This window comes from Labeo rohita, chromosome 4 (assembly GCF_022985175.1).
Source record: "Labeo rohita strain BAU-BD-2019 chromosome 4, IGBB_LRoh.1.0, whole genome shotgun sequence".
Lineage (NCBI taxonomy): Eukaryota > Metazoa > Chordata > Actinopteri > Cypriniformes > Cyprinidae > Labeo > Labeo rohita.
The window spans coordinates 19,003,771-19,022,729 of NC_066872.1; the positions used below are offsets into that span (position 1 = coordinate 19,003,771).

Consider the following 18,959-nt stretch of genomic DNA (forward strand, 5'->3'; position numbering starts at 1 on the left):
TTTGTAAGAATGCTAAACACAATTCAATACTCGGCGATGTGTGACAGGAAGACCGGGGCTTTATATTGTCTCTGATTGGGCGCAGGTGATAGGAGCAGTGGCTGATGGGGAATGTAGTCCGGGGTGTGGTCTAACAGTCAGTGTGTGAGTACAAGTTGAGAGCGACATTTGGTGGTGAGCGGTCCGCAGCTCACCGACCAGATCCGTAACAATATCTATGTTAGTTGAACTATATTCTGAGGAGATTCAGGTTCGATATGCTGATGATTCCTCTTATTGTGAGTCAATTCAATTCCAAGGGCTGTTTGTCATGATGAATCTAAAGGATGTTTACTTTCACATTATAGTTGTAATCTGAGATTTTTTTTAAAGGCACCTAATAAGGGCAATGATCTGGACAGGCAGATGTTTTAAATGTCTAAAGATGTAAAGTCAACAAACTAGTCTTAATCAAATCACCTTTTTACAGACACCATAAGAAATTATACACAGATTCAATGTGTCTCGTGTATAGTACCCATTGTGAATCAGTGCTGACTTATGCACATGTATCAAATTACTCAGTCTGATTTAATAAACTGGTCCATTCAGTTTAAAAAAAAAACAGACATGTGTCATGTGGACTGTTACTGTGTTTGTTTGTAGGTTGTCTGGCTGTATGGTGACAGAGGAAGGCTGTGGTTATGTGTCTACAGCTCTGAGTTCAAACCCCTCACACCTGAGAGAGCTGGATCTGAGCTACAATCATCCAGGTGATTCAGGAGTCAAACTACTGAACATCCAAACTTCACACTGGACAAACTCAAGTACGTTGAGCAGAAGTCATACTGTATGTGTGTGTGTGTGTGTGTGTGTGTGTGTATGATGTGGCATATGTGGATCCTGAGGACTAAGGCCCTAAACACCTCAATTGCTTCCTCCTCTTCCTCGTCATGGATTGCATATATGCCAGACCTATTGAAATGGTGAACTACGGTCCTGTTTCATATCACAGCTTGATTCTAAGGGGTTGTCCAAATTGCTATAATTAAAAACCATGCAGTGTGTTGTAAGGTAATGTAATGATATACACTTAAAATAACTGTGTTAGTAAAACAATACAAAACCAAAGTGGTGCGAGTAACATGTTAGTGCTCTATTCGTGCTTACTTTCCACACAAGTAAGAACAAAGTTCTTCAGTAATTGTGAAACTCCAGCTAATAGGCTTTACTCCAGTAAATCATATCAAAGTGATTCTTCCCATTAACATGGTTGATGCTGAGTCGTTGTTAAATTAGTCATGACAAAAAATGATAATAACCGATGCATTTTTTCATGAGTCAGCTATGTTAGATAGTATGTTGGATAGTAAGACACACACTGCAACTAACATGTTTATAAGCCTGTCTGATATTAGGCTAATATTGTAGATATACCCATGCGTTTGGGTTTTGCTCAAATTATGTTAAATGGCAGATCAGTGGGCTTCCCCTCTCCCAGACGAAACCTAAAATATTATGTGTTAATTATAAGAATGCATGGTGTACCTGTGAACCCAACTCATATTTAAACAACTACTGCTTTGTGTTATTGGCCATATAAACCTACATGGTTATTTTAAAAAACTTCTAGGGTTAACTGTTGCTAAACATTTAACATGCTAGAAACAAAATCACCACTGTAACAATGATCCATTTATAGACTCTAAAGTATTTGTTTATTAAAATACAAAAAGCAACCTTTTTTGGCCGGGTATTGTATAACAATACTTTTAAATTATACCACATTTTATGTTTGTATATGCAAAAGATATGATGAGTTACAGTGACCAATATTAAAAATGGCATATTAATGATTTTTATTGTTAATAGATGTAACAAAGTAGTTTATTGTTGCTCTAACAATGTAGCTACAACTATTAAACCGAAATGTGCATTTCTCTGTATAACAAATTGCTAAATTAATCATTAAAAAATAATCTAAAACATATAAGCAACTGATAATTTCTTATAATCTCCAAAAAAAAAAAATCAAAACAATAAATGTTGATTCATTAGCCCATTGTATTATGGCATTTCTGCAGAAAACTAAATTAATATGATTAATTAATATGATCTTTACTTTGATAAGTAGATAGATAGATAGATAGACAGATACATATACATTTTAAATGTTCTTTAACTAAAAAATACAAAGCATACAGTAACTTCATTCCAAAGCAACCTGAAACCTGAAAAGTAATCAGACTGACCACAGGAAAAAAAAAAAAAAAAATATATGATAAGTAAGATGTGATTCAGTTTTTTTAGCAGATAAACATAATAATATATCTAAGTTATTTCACCATATGATTAGTGAAATATTACATATTCTCTGTATTCTCTATCATGCTTGTTCTGTTGTCAAATTGCTTATTGGCTTAAATGCATGTTGCACTTGTTCAAGGCTTTGCATTGATTAAATGAGGATAAAGTCAAATGTGCCTTTTACCCTGTTGTGCCTTTAGCTTCAGAATGAAACAAAAATTCTGAAAGTTTTGTCTGTTGGGTAGGTTTAAGAGTAGGGTTAGTATGAGGGGATAGAATACTGTTTGTACAGTATAAAAACCATTACATCTACTGCGAGTCCCCACAAGGATAGCATACCAGATGGGGGTGTGTGTGTGTGTGTATGTACTTGCATTACAGACCCCACAAAGTACGAAAGATACAGAATCTTTAACTTTGTGTTGCAACACGTTTTCACTCCGAAATCATCACATATTGACGATTGGTCAGGACCCCTTGGCATCACATCTTGACACTCAGGGTACCCCTTTAGTGTCATTTTTCGACGTGCAGGGTCCTCCAGTACTTTACATAAGAAACCCTATATAAGAAACCCTTGGTGTGCTGACATAAAAGGCACCGGGTATTTTATCATCATGATTAAATTGTATATTGGGTAATAATATTGCTTTTATTGTATATATTTTGGAGTGTGATTTTTTTTTTCAATTCTATTTACACATTTAACCCAACCCCTGCTCATAAACCTAACCATTTGTCAACAAAACACAAGATATAACAGGCAGATACAACTATATTCATAATTTATTCAAAAAGTATTTATATTCCAAGGGTTCTGAAGAAAAACGATTGATTTGTGAGAAGAATAGACGTAATTGCTGTCTCCGTCCGCCGTCCTGTGTGCTGCACTGCAGCCGCTAGAAGAAGCAAGCCTTGGTTGTGAAATGCTATTGGCTCTTGGGTGTCTCAAGACCAATTGCATCATGCTGTTGTGAAATGCCATTGGCTCTCATGTGTCTCGTGACTGATTGCATCATGCTAATGTTCGGGAGTATCTTTTTGAATGAGATCTAAGCACGCTAACAGAGCAGCCGGGATCAATTTCAGTGATTATAATCTTCTGTTATTCGCATAAAGATATTGTACGGCTTCAGAAGACTTGGAATGCAACAGGACTTGTTTGTAATGTTTTTATACTGCTTGTTTATGGTCAGTTTTTTATTTTTTTTAATAATTTATACTTTATTGATTTTCTTTTTGAAAATAAGAGTATAAACAATCATGTATTTGACATATAAACAATCCATTAAAACGAAACACAAATCAACAAAAGCAACAAAAGAAAAAACAGAAAAAAAGCAAATAGTAAGTACAATGGTAATATAACAAATAAATATAAACTATATAAATCTGTACATACAAAAAAAAAAAAGAAGCAGTGGGGGTGTTGCTAGTACCAGGAGTTCCCACTAGAAGCTATATTATATTTACCAAAGCCATTATTATTTTCCTCTCGCCACATTCTTGCTACTACTATGGATTACAAAAATTCCAAAATTTTCCCCATTTGACAAAATAAATATCAGTCCTCCCATGCACACTATAGGAACGTTTTTCGAGGGCTGCCACCCGCCCTAAATACAAAAGCCACTCAAAAATGGGAGGCTACCCGGAAGATTTCCAGCTTTTCACGATTACCCGTCTGCCTAGCATGATACTACTCTGTATCCACTGTGACTCAGCCTTATTAACATGACTTAAAGGGCAAGGGTCACCAAGAATGTATACACTTGGGCAAAGATCATACTGGGTCTGTGATATCTTTACAATATAATCATGCACCTCTCTCCAAAATTTCTGGACTTCTGAGCATTGCCATAAAACATGAAACAGGTTGCCCTTCTCTTTCTGGCATCGCCAGCAATCTGGGTTATCTTTAAACCCTGCTCTAAACAACCTCCTGGGTGTCCAATAGAATCTGTGTAAAATTTTAAATTGTATGAGACATGTTCTAATATCCCTGGACATTAACTTCAAATTCCCAGCAATTCTCTCCCAATCCTTGTGCACATCTCAAATCTTTTTCCAAGGTTAGCTTAACCGGAAATAATATTTTGGCCTGTATGATTAATAAGGAATAATATTTGGAAGCCTCATGGCCAGTTCCCATAATATTGTGGATCATTTTAAGAGCGCTTTCACTCCTGGGAGTATGTGAGGGGGAACTAAAAATACTTGTGAGCATATGCCTCATCTGTAGGTATCTCCAGAGCTGATCATTAGACAAGCTACATTTTTGTTTAAGTCTTTCAAAAGATACTAATTCATCATCCTCATAAAGATGTTCAAGAGTCTTAATATTTTTATCTATCCATTTCATCCACAACACTGGCGTTCCACCAATTAACAACTGCCCAGATGGCAGATGAGGAACTTAAAAAGGGGTCAACTCCGAAAAGAGAGGTTTTCTTCCAAACTGTTTGGAGATCGGAAATAATTGGACGATAACGTATTGGTAATGATCATTTTGTTATCAACAGGGATTCAAATGGTATTAACAGGCAAACATTTTTTTTTTGTATGGTCAGTTTTTGCAATAAATACCTGTGACTGTACTTATATTTGCCTGTTGTGTGTTTTATATTGTTCAGAAGTAGGGTTGTCAAACGGTACCGGGTTCAGTACTTTAACTGTCCATTTCCCACTCACATTTGAGCGCTGTTGAGACGATTTTTAACCCTTTGAGCGGTATGGTCCCACATATGGGATTCTATTTTCTGTGCCCCTGGGAGTACGGTCCCACATATGGGATTTAGAACGTTCGGTGACGTCACGCAACTGCCAAATTCAAACTGTGTCTTCGCACGCTGGCTGGCGCTGAGCCACAGAGAGACACTTGCTGCGCTTGTCATATAATCACAATTGAGCAGTGTTTTCAACGTTTATTTTGGGTTTCAGACATTTAAATATACATAAGTACTTGTAAAACAATACAGTTTGTTGTAAAATAAACACGGATGTCTATGGAAGCAGCAATAACAATCCATTCAAATATAATTTGCCAACCTGTTTGATTTATATCAGATACACGTAATGTAAGTAATGATATAATTCACTCCATTCCTTTCCCAGTTCACCAGCTACTTACTTGCATGTATTTCGGGAGAAACTGGTGAATTTACATGCTGTAAATCCGGCTGACAGGAGTCTCTGAACGGCAGCGCGAACAAACATGGCAGCGCCTATAAAAAAAACTCACTCTGGGGGGTCAGAATATTTTAAACTCACCAGTGAAGGGGTTAAACATCGCTGACTGGCCATAGTGTTCATGCGCTCAACAGACATGACTGTGATTGGCTGTCGCTGACAAACGCGGCTTTCAAACGCTCCCTTTGTGCTTATTTGTGAGCGCTCGGTGAAGTGCTTATCATTGTAGCCAATCACAGTCATGTCTGTTGAGCACATGAACACTATGGCCAAACAGCAATGTTTAAAAATCACTTTTTTTTTAATCGACGTTTTTTTTTTTTTTACAAATTTCAGTACCCTACCCTGAGCCCTATTCAGAAGTGGGGAGGTTTAGGGTAGGGGTGGGTTTAGGTGCTCCAATGAAAGTATACATTTATATAAAACAATATAATATTAAATATAATAAAATATAAAATAATATAGCATTTTACAAATGCATGCAAACCTTTAAATTAAGACAAACAACTGAAAACAATCGAGGACCCTGCGCGACGAAAAATGACACTAAAGGGTCCTGACCAATCATCAATATGTGATGAGCTGGGAGTGAAAATGTGTTGTTGTGGGGTCCTTAACTTGTATACATATAGGAATGTAGAAACTATGTTAGGTTCATGTGGTGGCTAGGTTTATGCATGGTGTAGTAAAGGGCCATAACATAATGGTGAGTTTTAAGATTATGCCAGACATTTTTAGATATGATTTTTTAAGGTGTTGTCAAAAATCCCTTTATCGCACTATATTAGTAAGACATAGTGGGACACTGTGACTCCAAAGTAGAATAAACAAGTGTGTGTGTGTGTGTGTTACTGATTGCATCAGCCGTGCAGAATGAGACACTGTGTGTATTTTCTAGTGTGGATCATGGAGAAGAGTTCAGGATTACAGCAGGACTACACAAATGTATGTCTACACACACACACACGCACATAACTTTAGTGATTATTGTTATATTATAAATGACTCTCTTTTTTTGTTCAGATGCCTGTAGCCTCACACTGGATCCAAACACAGCAAATGATCATATTGTTCTGTCTGAAGAGTACAGAAAGGTCACATATGAAGAAAAGAATCAGTCATATCCTGACCATGCAGAGAGATTTGATAGGGCACCTCAGGTTCTATGTAGAGAGAGTCTGTCTGGACGCTGTTACTGGGAAGCAGAATGGAGTGGAAACGCTCATATATCAGTGGCATATAAAGGAATTAGCAGGAAACAAGGGAATCGTGACTGTATGTTTGGATTGAATAGAAACTCCTGGAGTCTGATCTGCTTGGATGACAAATTCCTTGCCTCTCACAGTAATAATACAACTGAAATCCATGTCTCTTCACGCTCCTGTAGGAGAGTCGGAGTGTATGTGGATGTGTCAGCTGGCACTCTGTCCTTCTACAGCATCTCTGACACACACAAACCCACACACTTACACACATTCAACACCACATTCAATGAGCCTCTCCATGCCGGATTTAGGTTGATGGTTTCTAACTCCTCAGTGTCTCTGTGTAAGACTGAAAAGCCTGTGAGCACCAACAGAGACATCACACACACACCTGTTTAACAGAAATACTCTCACTATATGTGATGCGATCTGGGAAAACCCGTTGGATGTCACACAGGGACATTTTTAGGAAATTTGAAAAGTAGGTTGAATGGCATTTTTTTGGTCAAAATTAGGTTTTCATTAAATTATTCTATAACATCTTGTTTATCATCTCTGAAAAATGAAATTAACTTGTTTAGTGCAGAAATATAGTGATTTATTGCAGCAAGCAGAAATGACTGTCTTTCTCTTACTTTAAGAACGCGCTGCTGATGTGCTTTCCCTTAACACCACAAAAAGAGTTAACTTATCAAAATAAACTACGTACCATATTAAATAAAGGTGTATCAATCCACATTTAACGCCAGTCCTGTGTAAACTACGGCATGCAAAGTCTTTTATTTATTTGTTTATTTTTTATATCATGAGATGGCGGAGCACAACAGTGCAGTTTGAAGTACTGCGGCTGCTCACTTAAGCAATTTTACTCATCTCAATCTGCGTGATGTCAGTGCCCTAAAACAGGGGTTCTCAACCTTTGGCAACTCATGGCCCATCAATGACTGTTTAAAAACATTCCGAGGACCACATTTCCAAATATGATAGTATGAGCACAAAATAACAGAAAATTCAAAAAGTAATTTGCTGTTAATCTGTTTGGTCACTGTAGCAGACCAAGTTAAGTTAGCTATATACTGTAGATGAAAACGGTCCTTGTATAAAAAAAGACTTGGCAAGCTTACTCAGTAATCACATATTCTTGTAACAATAATAGGGCAGGTCAGACCAATGACTGGGTCAGACACACAAGGGGAACACTCTTTGAACAAATTAATTAATAATACATCCCCACATCCAGGCTAACAAAACTGTAACAACAGGTCAGACACACAAGAGGGGAACATTCTCTCTATTCATTAGCATAAATGTTCAACACAGTTAAAAAACACACACTGTGCCTTCGGCTTAGTCTCAGTACCTGCCATTATAAAAACCAAATGTAATGTTTTCAGTGTCGTATTTTCTCACCATACACTTCAAAGCTTTTGCTTGCACAGGTTTGTCTCCCACATCTGCTTTTCTTTTCAGAAAATGATCCATATTACATTAACTAGTAGGGATGGGCAATATGGGATTGAAAATGTATCACTATCATTTCTGGTATTATTATGATAACAATATCAAAGTATTATCTATCCTATGTTATCTTTCCCATTTTTACCCAAAAAAGATGTAACTGAGTACACACGTATAATGTAATGACTGTTTAATTCACACTGGAAGCCGGAGGGCGCCCTTGAGCAGAAACGCCACATATGCTTTATAGCAGAAGTAATAGTATTGATGTTACAGGTTATCACTGTTGCTGAATAAACACAGACAGAGAAATTTTAACTGAGGAAACTTGACAATAAACATACGATTGCTACAATTTATGGTTTGTCTGTGTTCTTCAAACAGTCTCGGGTATTTTTATAAGGATAACGTATATTTATAATGCAATGCTAATCGACATAGCTTTTATAATACTAGAAAATAGTATGATTTCTGTCTCATTCTGTGATATGAAACCACTTCTGATCTCAAAATGTTATTTAAAACACTCGACTATGTTATGAAGTGAATTTGGAAAAAAAAAGCATGTCAATAAATTATATCTTTGTTAGACAACAGGTTTGTAAACAAGCTCATACAAATGCAAATCTGTATCGCAAACGTGCTACTGTAGACCTAATTGTTATTATTGCGGGAAGATTAATTCTTATCATGGGGAAAGTTTTACCAGTATATTACAAACAGTAAGATATCGCACGTCCCTAGTAACCAGAGCCGTTGAGAACGCTGTTACTTCAATGTTACTGCATCTGATTGAACGAATGTTCAATCTGACGTTGTGATGTGATTGGTGTTGAGATATTTAAACATAAATTAGCTTTAAGATAATGCATCTTGACTTGAGTGTTTTTGATCATATAGATTTATAAAAACACTATTAATAGTTGGATCATTAGAAAATAAGATTTGACAATTAAAAAATAAATAAAAATTAATTTGGGGGTAGTCTGCCACTGCCTACACGGCCCACCAGATGGCGCTCCAAGCCCACTAGAGGGCCGCGGCTCACCGGTTGAGAATCACTGCCCTAAACGATCTTATAATGGACTATTTCACATCCAGAGATGAAGGATCAGATGATAAAGTTATTAAAGAGGAGGAGTCCGATGACAGTCTGTTTTATGCACAGTGTGCGAACAGTTGCGCTGTTCTCGCTTTTACTACAAGGTAGGCTGCATTATGCATGCTATCTTAACATAAAATGGGTGATCAAAAGTTTGTAGACCATGCCCATGATAAACAACGGAAAACAGACGTTAATCTGTTTGTGTAATGATGCAGTATAGCACTCCTGACTTGACAGACAGCTCTCGTTAAACCCGTAAAGTGAAAGCTGTCTCACTTTAAAGCCATTTTTCTCAAAATGCCATTCCTGAAAATCATTGCTATCAGCCAGCTTAAGATAGAGGAGAGAGCCATAACTTTGGTTACATTCAAGCTAAAGACAATATAAAAAGTTTTGGAAATGGTTTGAACCCAGTTGTCATATGGCATCAAAACCTAAAAAAGGTAAAAATTTCACCAAGTGTTGGGTTTTCCTAGATCGCATCACATATATTGTAGTCCTACCCAGCATGCTTCATGAGCTCTGACCTGGTTTGTGTCCTTTTAACTTAAAGACTCGTATTATATGAAATGGGTTTGGAGTGTGTCCAGAATTAAAGGCCCAGAAGATTGAAGGTCCAGAATTATGTGCAATTTTACAACTTTTGTGTATGTGTTATTGTTGAGTTGTCTCAGAAGTTTAATTCCACTGATGGCCATTGTGATTTACACTATGCTCTGTACATGGCCGTAGTGCAGCATTGTCATTACTAACCTGAGCATTAGAGGGCTCTCTGAAATGCATGTGTTCACCAATTTAAGCGAGAACAGTAGGGAGTTAAAGATGTGTTCACATCACCCTGTAATTCATGAAATGTCAAGATCCCAGCTTATAAAAAGTGTTCACGTCCTCCTACAGCTCATTATTACAGCTTGTAGGCTGGGAGTTCTCTGATAGTTACAGCTTGTACTATGTGACCACTAAATGTGGAACCAGAGAAAACAGTGGCGCTTCCAGTAGTTAAATGTAGATGAGCAGTTATTTTGTAATACTGTTTCATCATTAATCAATAACTACGCAGGAACAAATTAGTAACGCACTATTAATATTCGAGTTACTACAATTAACTAACAAAAAATACTGGTTAATGAATTAGTATGTAATAGCACTCAGCTGGATGTGGTAGTTCACTATTAGTTAACCAATAAGTTTATACCTCCCAGAGGACTATTAAGAACTACCATATACAGATTCAAATTGATATGAATAAAGCAGAATTTATAATTAATTCTAAAGTAAAGATCATGGTAACCCACTAGTAATGGCTTAGGTATTACCAAATCCTTAAGAAGTAATTACTAAATTTAAAGAAATAATTACTTGGATCAGTATTCTAAAGTAAAAAAATGTGATAATTCCCTAACATTGATTAATTGTCAATCTTTGTAAACTTTTGAGGTTTTTGTAAGGTTTTGAATACTAATCACTGAAGTGTTACTACATCCTTCTAAAGGACCTACTAATGATTTAGATCAGTATTCTAAAGTGAAGGTCATGGGTAACCCACTAGTAATGACTGAAGTCTTACCAAATTCATCAGAAGGAATCACTATCCAAAACCTCACAAAAGCATTAAAAATGTAAAAGGTTTACAATGACTTAAGTCATTACTAGAGAGTTACCATGATCTTCACTTTAGAATAATGATCCAAATCATTAGTAGTTTCTTTCTTAAGGATTTGGTAATGCTTTACTAGTGGGTTACTACTACTTTATTTTAGATTTATTTATAAATTAAGCCTTATTCATGTTAATTATGAACCTGTATATGGTAGTTCTTAGTAGTCCTCTGGGAGGTGTGAAAAAATAGTACTTGTTGATTAACTAATAGTGAAGTACCATATTCAACCAAACGCTATTACTTAGTAAATTGTTAATCTGAGTTTCTTGTTAGTTAATGGCAACTACTAGAGTGTTAATATTGTGTTACTCATTTGTTCATGTTAATGGTGGAACAGTATTCTAAAGTGTTACCTGTAATATTTATGTTTTAAAAATTGTGTAATTGACAGTGTAGACTAATTTCTTAATACAAAAATAATGTGAACATAATCAAAAGAGTTGAAACGCATAAGGACGTGCTCACAATATAACGTCACGTGTTGTCATCTCAGGATTACGGGAATTACGCTGTGACGTGAACGCAGCATTATTCCGTGTCTTCATGGAGAAGCTTACCACATGGTGGTTTGGGCCTTTTTGATCCTGTTTGAAAACTTTGTAGTTATCAGCTCAACTACAAGTAATGTTTATTGGTACTTGTGCTTTGTTAATAATAAGTGTTTGTAGCACCTTGTCATGGTTTTTAATATTTTGTTTATTTGTGTTTTTGCCCTGGTGAAAAAAACAGCATATGCTGGTAGGCATGTTTTGATGCTGGGATGCTGGTTAGGTATGTTTTGGTGCTGGTTTAAACTGGTCCTTTGCTGGTTTATGCTGGTCCTTGGCCAGCAACATGACCAGCTTAAACCAGCAAAGGACCAGCATAAAGGACCAGCATCCCAGCATCAAAACATGCCTACCAGCATATGCTGTTTTTTTCACCAGGGTGGATTACTTGGTGGCTTGAACAACTGAAGAAGATATAATAATACAAATGAAGATATAAGGATATAATAATAATAATTATGTGACCTGGCAAAATAAATCAGAATGTGCACTGGCTAATTTTGTTGACATAAAAAACAATGTAGATTTTTGTTGAATCTGAGGTTTTCACAAAAAATTGTTCATTAAGAATTCGTCTAGGGATCCCAATGCTCCAAATAGTAATTAAACATCTACAATTATCTTTTTACAATTATCTACAATATTTCTGAGAGGAGTGCTTTTTTCTGCTTGCTTCTCGCATTGACAACCAAAGCGTGTACATAAAGATTAGGGCTGTCAAATGATTAATCACGATTAATCACAAACAAAATAAAAGTTTGAGTTTGCCTATTATATGTGTGTACTGAGTGTAATTATTATGTATATATAAATACACACAAATTAATGTATATATTTAAGAGAAATATGTTATGTACAAACTATTTTTATTTATATATATAAATTATATACAAATTATAATAAATGCATATACTTCTAAATATTTCTTAAATATATACATGAATGTGTTTGTATTTATATATGTTGTTTTATTATATAGATTGTTTTATTGTTTGTATTTATATATACAAAATAATTACACACAGTACACACACATATATTAGGCAAACTCAAACTTTTATTTTGTATTAATTGTTTGACAGCCCTAATAAAGATGCCTCTGATGGTGCGTAATCACAATACACATATACGCAGAATTACAGTATTTCCGTGTTCAGGAAAACCTAATCTGCTATTGTCACGTTGTGGATGTGCGGGGAATGAGGAGTATGACGAGCAGGTCCAGAATATGCACATTTATTAAACAATCCACACATAGAGCAGGAACGGACAGGAACAACAGGGAATCCAACATGAAAAAAACATGAACAGAACTTGACTAAACCGGAGTGACAACAACAAAAATGACTTCAGTGACTACAGAATGACAATACAAAATTACATCAGTGACTTCAGAAAGACATGCAGTGACATACAAGAACCGAACACCAAACGGTGAACACAACCAAACTTAAATACACAGACTAATCAGATGAAGACAGGTGTAATCGATTAAACAGTGACGTAATAATTAAAGTCGGAAAGAGCAAATAAGGGCATACATGGGGAAAAACACAAAAACAGTCCACAGGGGTGTGACAGCTATGTTTTAAATGAATGTTTTTTGTACTTTCTAGGAAAAACATCTGTTTTCTAACATTAAATTAGGTCTGTGCATTACAGTTAGTCTTAATATATAGGCTGTCTTTGACATTAAAGGGATAGCTCACCCAAAAATGAAAATTACCATCCTAGGTGTATATGACTTTCTTTTTTCAAATGAACACAATCAGAGTTATTTTAAAATTTATCCTGGCTAAAGATCCAGCTTCCGGTGGAACGCGACTTACGAAGAATGTGTAGCGCCTCTCACAGTTCAAACTGCGACGTGACGTAGGACATAACGTAAGTGCTTTGCACTGCTAGAGGTGTTATGCATTCTTCATAGGTCAGATCAATAATGAAGTTGAAACGGTGTCCCCTAAGCAAGCCAGAGTCGACAGCATCACCTCTGGCTTGCTTAGGGGACACCTTTTCAACTTCATTATTTCATTCTTAAGGGAATCAAATATTCTGTTTTACTATAATGAAAACATGATTAATTTTTGTACATTTGTACATTTTTGTAAGGGTTGTGGGCACAGTTTTTAACCCTTGTGTGAACTTTTGGACATTTTTGTCCATTTCATTTTTTTTTTTTTTTTATCAATTTGCCTGCATAAATTTTGGCAAAGGTGAGTATTTTTATTGGAATTTTACTATTTCACCCTCATTTCCTTTAATAAATATATTTTGCACTAGTTACAAAAAATAGTTCCTCTCAGGACCTTAAGGACAAAAATGTCCCTATTGAAACCCGTTAAAACTGCTTTTTTTTAATCACAGTGCCATTTAACTGTAAAATGATGCAATTTTTGTTAATAGACTTTCATTTCTGTTGGCAAGGCTTCAAAGTTATTATTATTATTATTATTTTTTACCAGATGGTGACTTTTTTTTTTTTTACATTTGGCCAATAAAGCAAATACTCACTTTATTTCTGTTTTCTGCTTCAGCATTTTATAGAGCCAATTGGATAAATAATGCAGCTATAATTGTGTGGTTTGTATGCGTGTCACAAAAATTTGTGTGTGTGCTTGTAATATTTAAGAGAGAAAATCTACTGCAAATCACAAATCCAACTACTTTGTGCATCAGCAGAGTTTTACTGGCATCTAATGGGGAAAATCTAGTACTCCGCTCAAACAAAATGTTCCTGAAAGCTACTTTTTTGAGATATAAACCTCAAATTTGGAACACAACTTGTTTGGATTTATGGCTTTGATTTTCTAGCATGTTTAGAGTTCAACATGTTTCATAAAATATATGTTTTATATAAAATATAGTTTATAAAGAATTTTCATAAATTTAAACCTCTATAATTTTCACTTTTTAAACTTTTTCTGCTTCAACAATAATCTGCCATGGGTCTTCTTTAAAATGAGACCAAACTTAAGTCTGTGCTCTGTAACTTCAAATTTTTATGACAGTTTTTTGACACTAAGGACCTATGTTTCGCATTTTGATTGGTAATGACAGACATAAGTCATTTCATGATGACAGACAATTGGGTCCATTTTTGGAAGAGGACAGTCTCGAATATACATGAGAGTACCTATCGCACCTATTGTAATGTGCCTACGCAAAGTGTGAGTGTTCCTACGTAAAGTGTGAGTGTGTGTGTTACTGATTGCATCAGATGTGCAGAATGAGACATTGTGTGTGTTTTCTAGTGTGGATCATGGAGGGGAGTTCAGGATTACAGCGGGACTACATAAATGTACGTCTACACAGAGACACACTCACACACAAACACACACATATCTTGAGTATTCTTGTGTAAATGTTCTCTGTTCTTTATTCAGATGCCTGTGATCTCACACTGGATCCAAACACAGCAAACAGTCGTCTCATTCTTTCAAAGGAGAACAGAAAGGTGATGTGGGTGAATGAGGATGAGCCATATCCTGATCATCCAGACAGATTTGATGTGTGTCCTCAGATTCTGTGTAGAGAGAGTCTGTCTGGACGCTGTTACTGGGAGGCTGAATTGAGTGGAGATGTTGGTATATCGGTGACATATAAAGGAATCGGCAGGAAAGGAGGTAGTCATGACTGTGTGCTTGGATACAATAAAAAATCCTGGAGTCTGATCTGCTCTAATTACACCTTCACTGTCCATCACAATGATAACATCACTCATCTAAGTGTCCCTTCACTCTTCTCTAATAGAATAGGAGTGTATGTGGATGTGTTAGCTGGCACTCTGTCTTTCTACAGCATCTCTGACACACACAAACCCACACACTTACACACATTCAACACCACATTCACTGAGCCTCTCTATGCCGGATTTGTGTTGGTGTTCCTCAACTCCTCAGTGTCTCTGTGTCAGACTGAAAAGCCTGTGAGCAGCAACAGAGACATCACACCTGATTAAAAGAAATTGAAAGATTATGTGTAATTTTAGAAAAAGAAGCTAGAGAGAAGCTAAGGAGAAGCTATGAAGAACTTTGAAAGAAACTAGGAAGAAGCTTCGGACCCTTACACAGGTTAAGATCTAGAAGACGGCTATGCTACACGACTTTCTTCAATAAACTCTTTTCCCCTGAACTTTGGTCAAGCTTACTTATTTTATGTATTAGAGAAGTGTAATACATATGGCGAGCCATCCAAACCAAATACAGCAAAATCTAACAATATCCTATACGAAGGCAATACATAAGGTTAAAATAAGAAAAGCCTTTGGTAATCTTCAGCATTAAAATGTCTACCTGGAGCTCTGTATCTGTGGGGGTGGATTCTTTAGTCCCCATTTGGTGATTGTGGAACATTCTAAGACAGGGCAAAAGGAAATATACAAAAGAGGGAGACAACTGAGCAGTCCATTTAAAGGTGTATAAAGTTCAGTTTATTTTTAAAGGAAGAAACCGTTCAATTTAATTGGGCCCTATAAAACTTGCCTTACTTAGGACTTCGTTAGTGCCACTCTGGAACGTTTCCGCTTCCAAGTCGTGTAGATATTTTTTAATCTTCCTGCAGTTTCAGACAAAACATTATGAGAGAGACAGCTTCACAACTCTATACTACTTTACCATTGGTCTAGATGAGTGGTTCTCAACCAGGGTCAGAAATTAATAATTTTAATTTTAATTAATACATTTAATCTTAATCTTTTCCATTAAGAGGGAGTATTTGACTCCTTGAACTAATTTCCAATTTTTTTACATTTGTAGGGGAAATTTCAATAATCACCTTGTTAATTGCATCCATATTGTATTTAATGTAAAATACTGAAATTTAACCAATTAATTCAATCAATCAGAATACTGCAAACTGTTACCAATAACAACAAACTGTTTAAAAAAAATTGTACATTTAAAAAAATGAGAAACTATGTGTTGCAAAAATATATCAAAATCACTATTGTCGATTATTGCTCGTTATTGTAATAGTGATTATTAATGTCGATTAATAGAAAACATGAACACATTTTGTGTTTCGTTGTTTATGAAGAGGGAATTCACATCACGAGCACGCATAAGCTTAACAGAAATGTATGTGATAGGTTATCAAGTTCAGCGCTGCAAAAAAAATAAATATGAGCAGATCTAAATGTAATTCCAATAACTGGCAATTTTAATTCATTTTCACATTTCATGTTAATTGCGACAGATTTAATTTAATCGTGCAGGAGCAATTTTTGCCCATTTATCTTAATTTTGTGAGGCATTTTTGCTTATTGTGATGGAATTATTACCATAAGCCCCGGTTAATTTCTGACTCTGTTCTAATATATTTTATTTTATCTATATATTTCACCTTTTTTTTCCACCTGGTCCGTGTGTGATGAGGAATCTATATCTATATATATCTTTAAAATATCATCTATTGTAGGCCTACTTATCTTCCACAAGTTGCATGCAGGTGACTTGTTTAGTTGATATAGCATTATTTCTGCCATTATGTCAGTCAGTCAAACTCACAAGACACCTTGTGAATAATGAAACCGCCTTAAATTGATTAACAGTAACTTTCTTTTAATTCCCAAGCTGTGATGAGAAAGTTTGCAGTGGTCCAGTGGGTCAGTGGGGAGGATGCTGGGATGTATAGTGAGATGAAAACCGAAGCCATACGTAAGTATGATGACACCAAGATGGATGACGATGGATACCCACAAACTGACTATTCAGCTGCTGTGGAGTGGCAAAAAGGGAAAAAGCCAAAACATGGCTGGTATCAAGTTTGTGAGCAGTAAGTAGACATGTTAAAATTACAGACTGACTTAGGCTGTGGCTCAGAATGCAAACTCTGCCTCCTGTTTTGTGAGAACACTCCTGATGGCAGTGTTCCCAATTGATGTGCTTCTTGTGAGCAATCTTCAAGGAACATCCAGGGATTCTGGGCCACAATGTCAGGCTACAGGTACAGTAAGTGTAAAATCAGTTCAATGTAATTAAACAGTCTGAATTTCTTTGATCCATGCTATATTGCCGCACTATGGGGTATATTATTATTATTATTATTATTATTATTATATCCAAAGCGATCCACTGGGAGTATGTTTATGCTAAGTGTCTTGTTCAGGCCCACAATAGTGGTAATCACTTTCAAACTCACAACTTTCTGGGATTCCATTTGGAAGCCTAGTTCCCTAAACACTAGACCACCCACCTCCCCCAAGCTGCTGTTGATCTGTCTAACTTGATAAGTAGTCATTAAGAAACACATTGTCAACTACTATAACAGAGTAGTAGTTGATGGTGAAATAATACATGTAGAGAGTTGTGCCAGGGAGACGAAGAGAAACTCTCACAACTCTCACACTTCTTAGTGAGAAGGTTTATCTTTGCAGATTTAGGGACCGGTGGCATGTGCTGCGCTATTGGCAACTATTTTCAGAAGCAAAAGCATTGTTTTTTTCTCATCCTTAAGCAACCCATGCCATTTTGTTGCTGTTGATAAAACTGTTGGCCATCTAACAGCCATTCCTGCCGGCAAGATGAAACAGAAGAGTTTATTTGTGTGTCTACACAAATAAGAGTAGACTACATTTTCAAATTTCTCAGTCGGTATGAGCTGACTACATAACAGACCAACATCAAAGGATATGCAGTGCTGCTGCTGCAGAAAGAAAGAAAAACAGAAAAAAAGAAAAGAAAGAAAAAGAATGACATTTCTAAATAAAATTCAACATTGTTCAATTTCAAATGTCAAATTTATTGTCACAATTCTGTTTCTATAGCCATAAGGTACTGACTTTGTAAATTATTATTATTATTATTTTTTTTTTTTTTGAGCAAAATGGATTTTAATGAGCAAAACAGGAATGTAAGATTTCCCAGAGAAACTGCACAAACTGCACTGCAGGTTTTGGGGACAAATAGAGCACACACACACACACACACATATATATATATATATATATATATGTGTGTGTGTGTGTGCGTGTGTATGTATGTGTATATATATATATATATATATATATATATATATAGCAAAACCCACTTCATTTTTATTCACCCACTAAAATTTATATATTATATTTATACATGCAACATGAAGATAAAATTTTTAGTTAGGAGTTTTATGCATTTGGAAAATATATTTTTAAAATATATTTCAATATATTCAACGTTTCACATGTATGTGAATATATTGCACTTCCGTATGGGTATGAACTTTCACTGACTTAATCCATAAGCATTTCTTTCATTACGGGTTTATAAAGGGAGGAAAATCTTTAACGTATATGTAAATGACAACCAAAGCCAAATCCCTAGGAGCTTGTGAACAGTTGTGTATTTTTTTTTTTAAATCATGGTTTTTCTAAAGTTATAATTTTGTTATAATCCTATTTTGATCTGTTTACTATTTGCAATAGTTACTATTTGCATCTCATAGTGTGATTCTTGGTGAATTGTAGTTACTAGGGTAAGTTTTATCCTAAAACATCATTGTAATTACTAATTATGATATTATGGAAAACA

The 18,959-nt window shown here is 35.6% G+C and overlaps 1 pseudogene; it reads left to right on the forward strand.

Annotated features, from left to right (window-relative positions):
• The window catches only part of LOC127164166 (NACHT, LRR and PYD domains-containing protein 12-like), a 443,855-nt pseudogene that overhangs the window by 21,445 nt on the left and 403,451 nt on the right, over positions 1-18,959 (forward strand).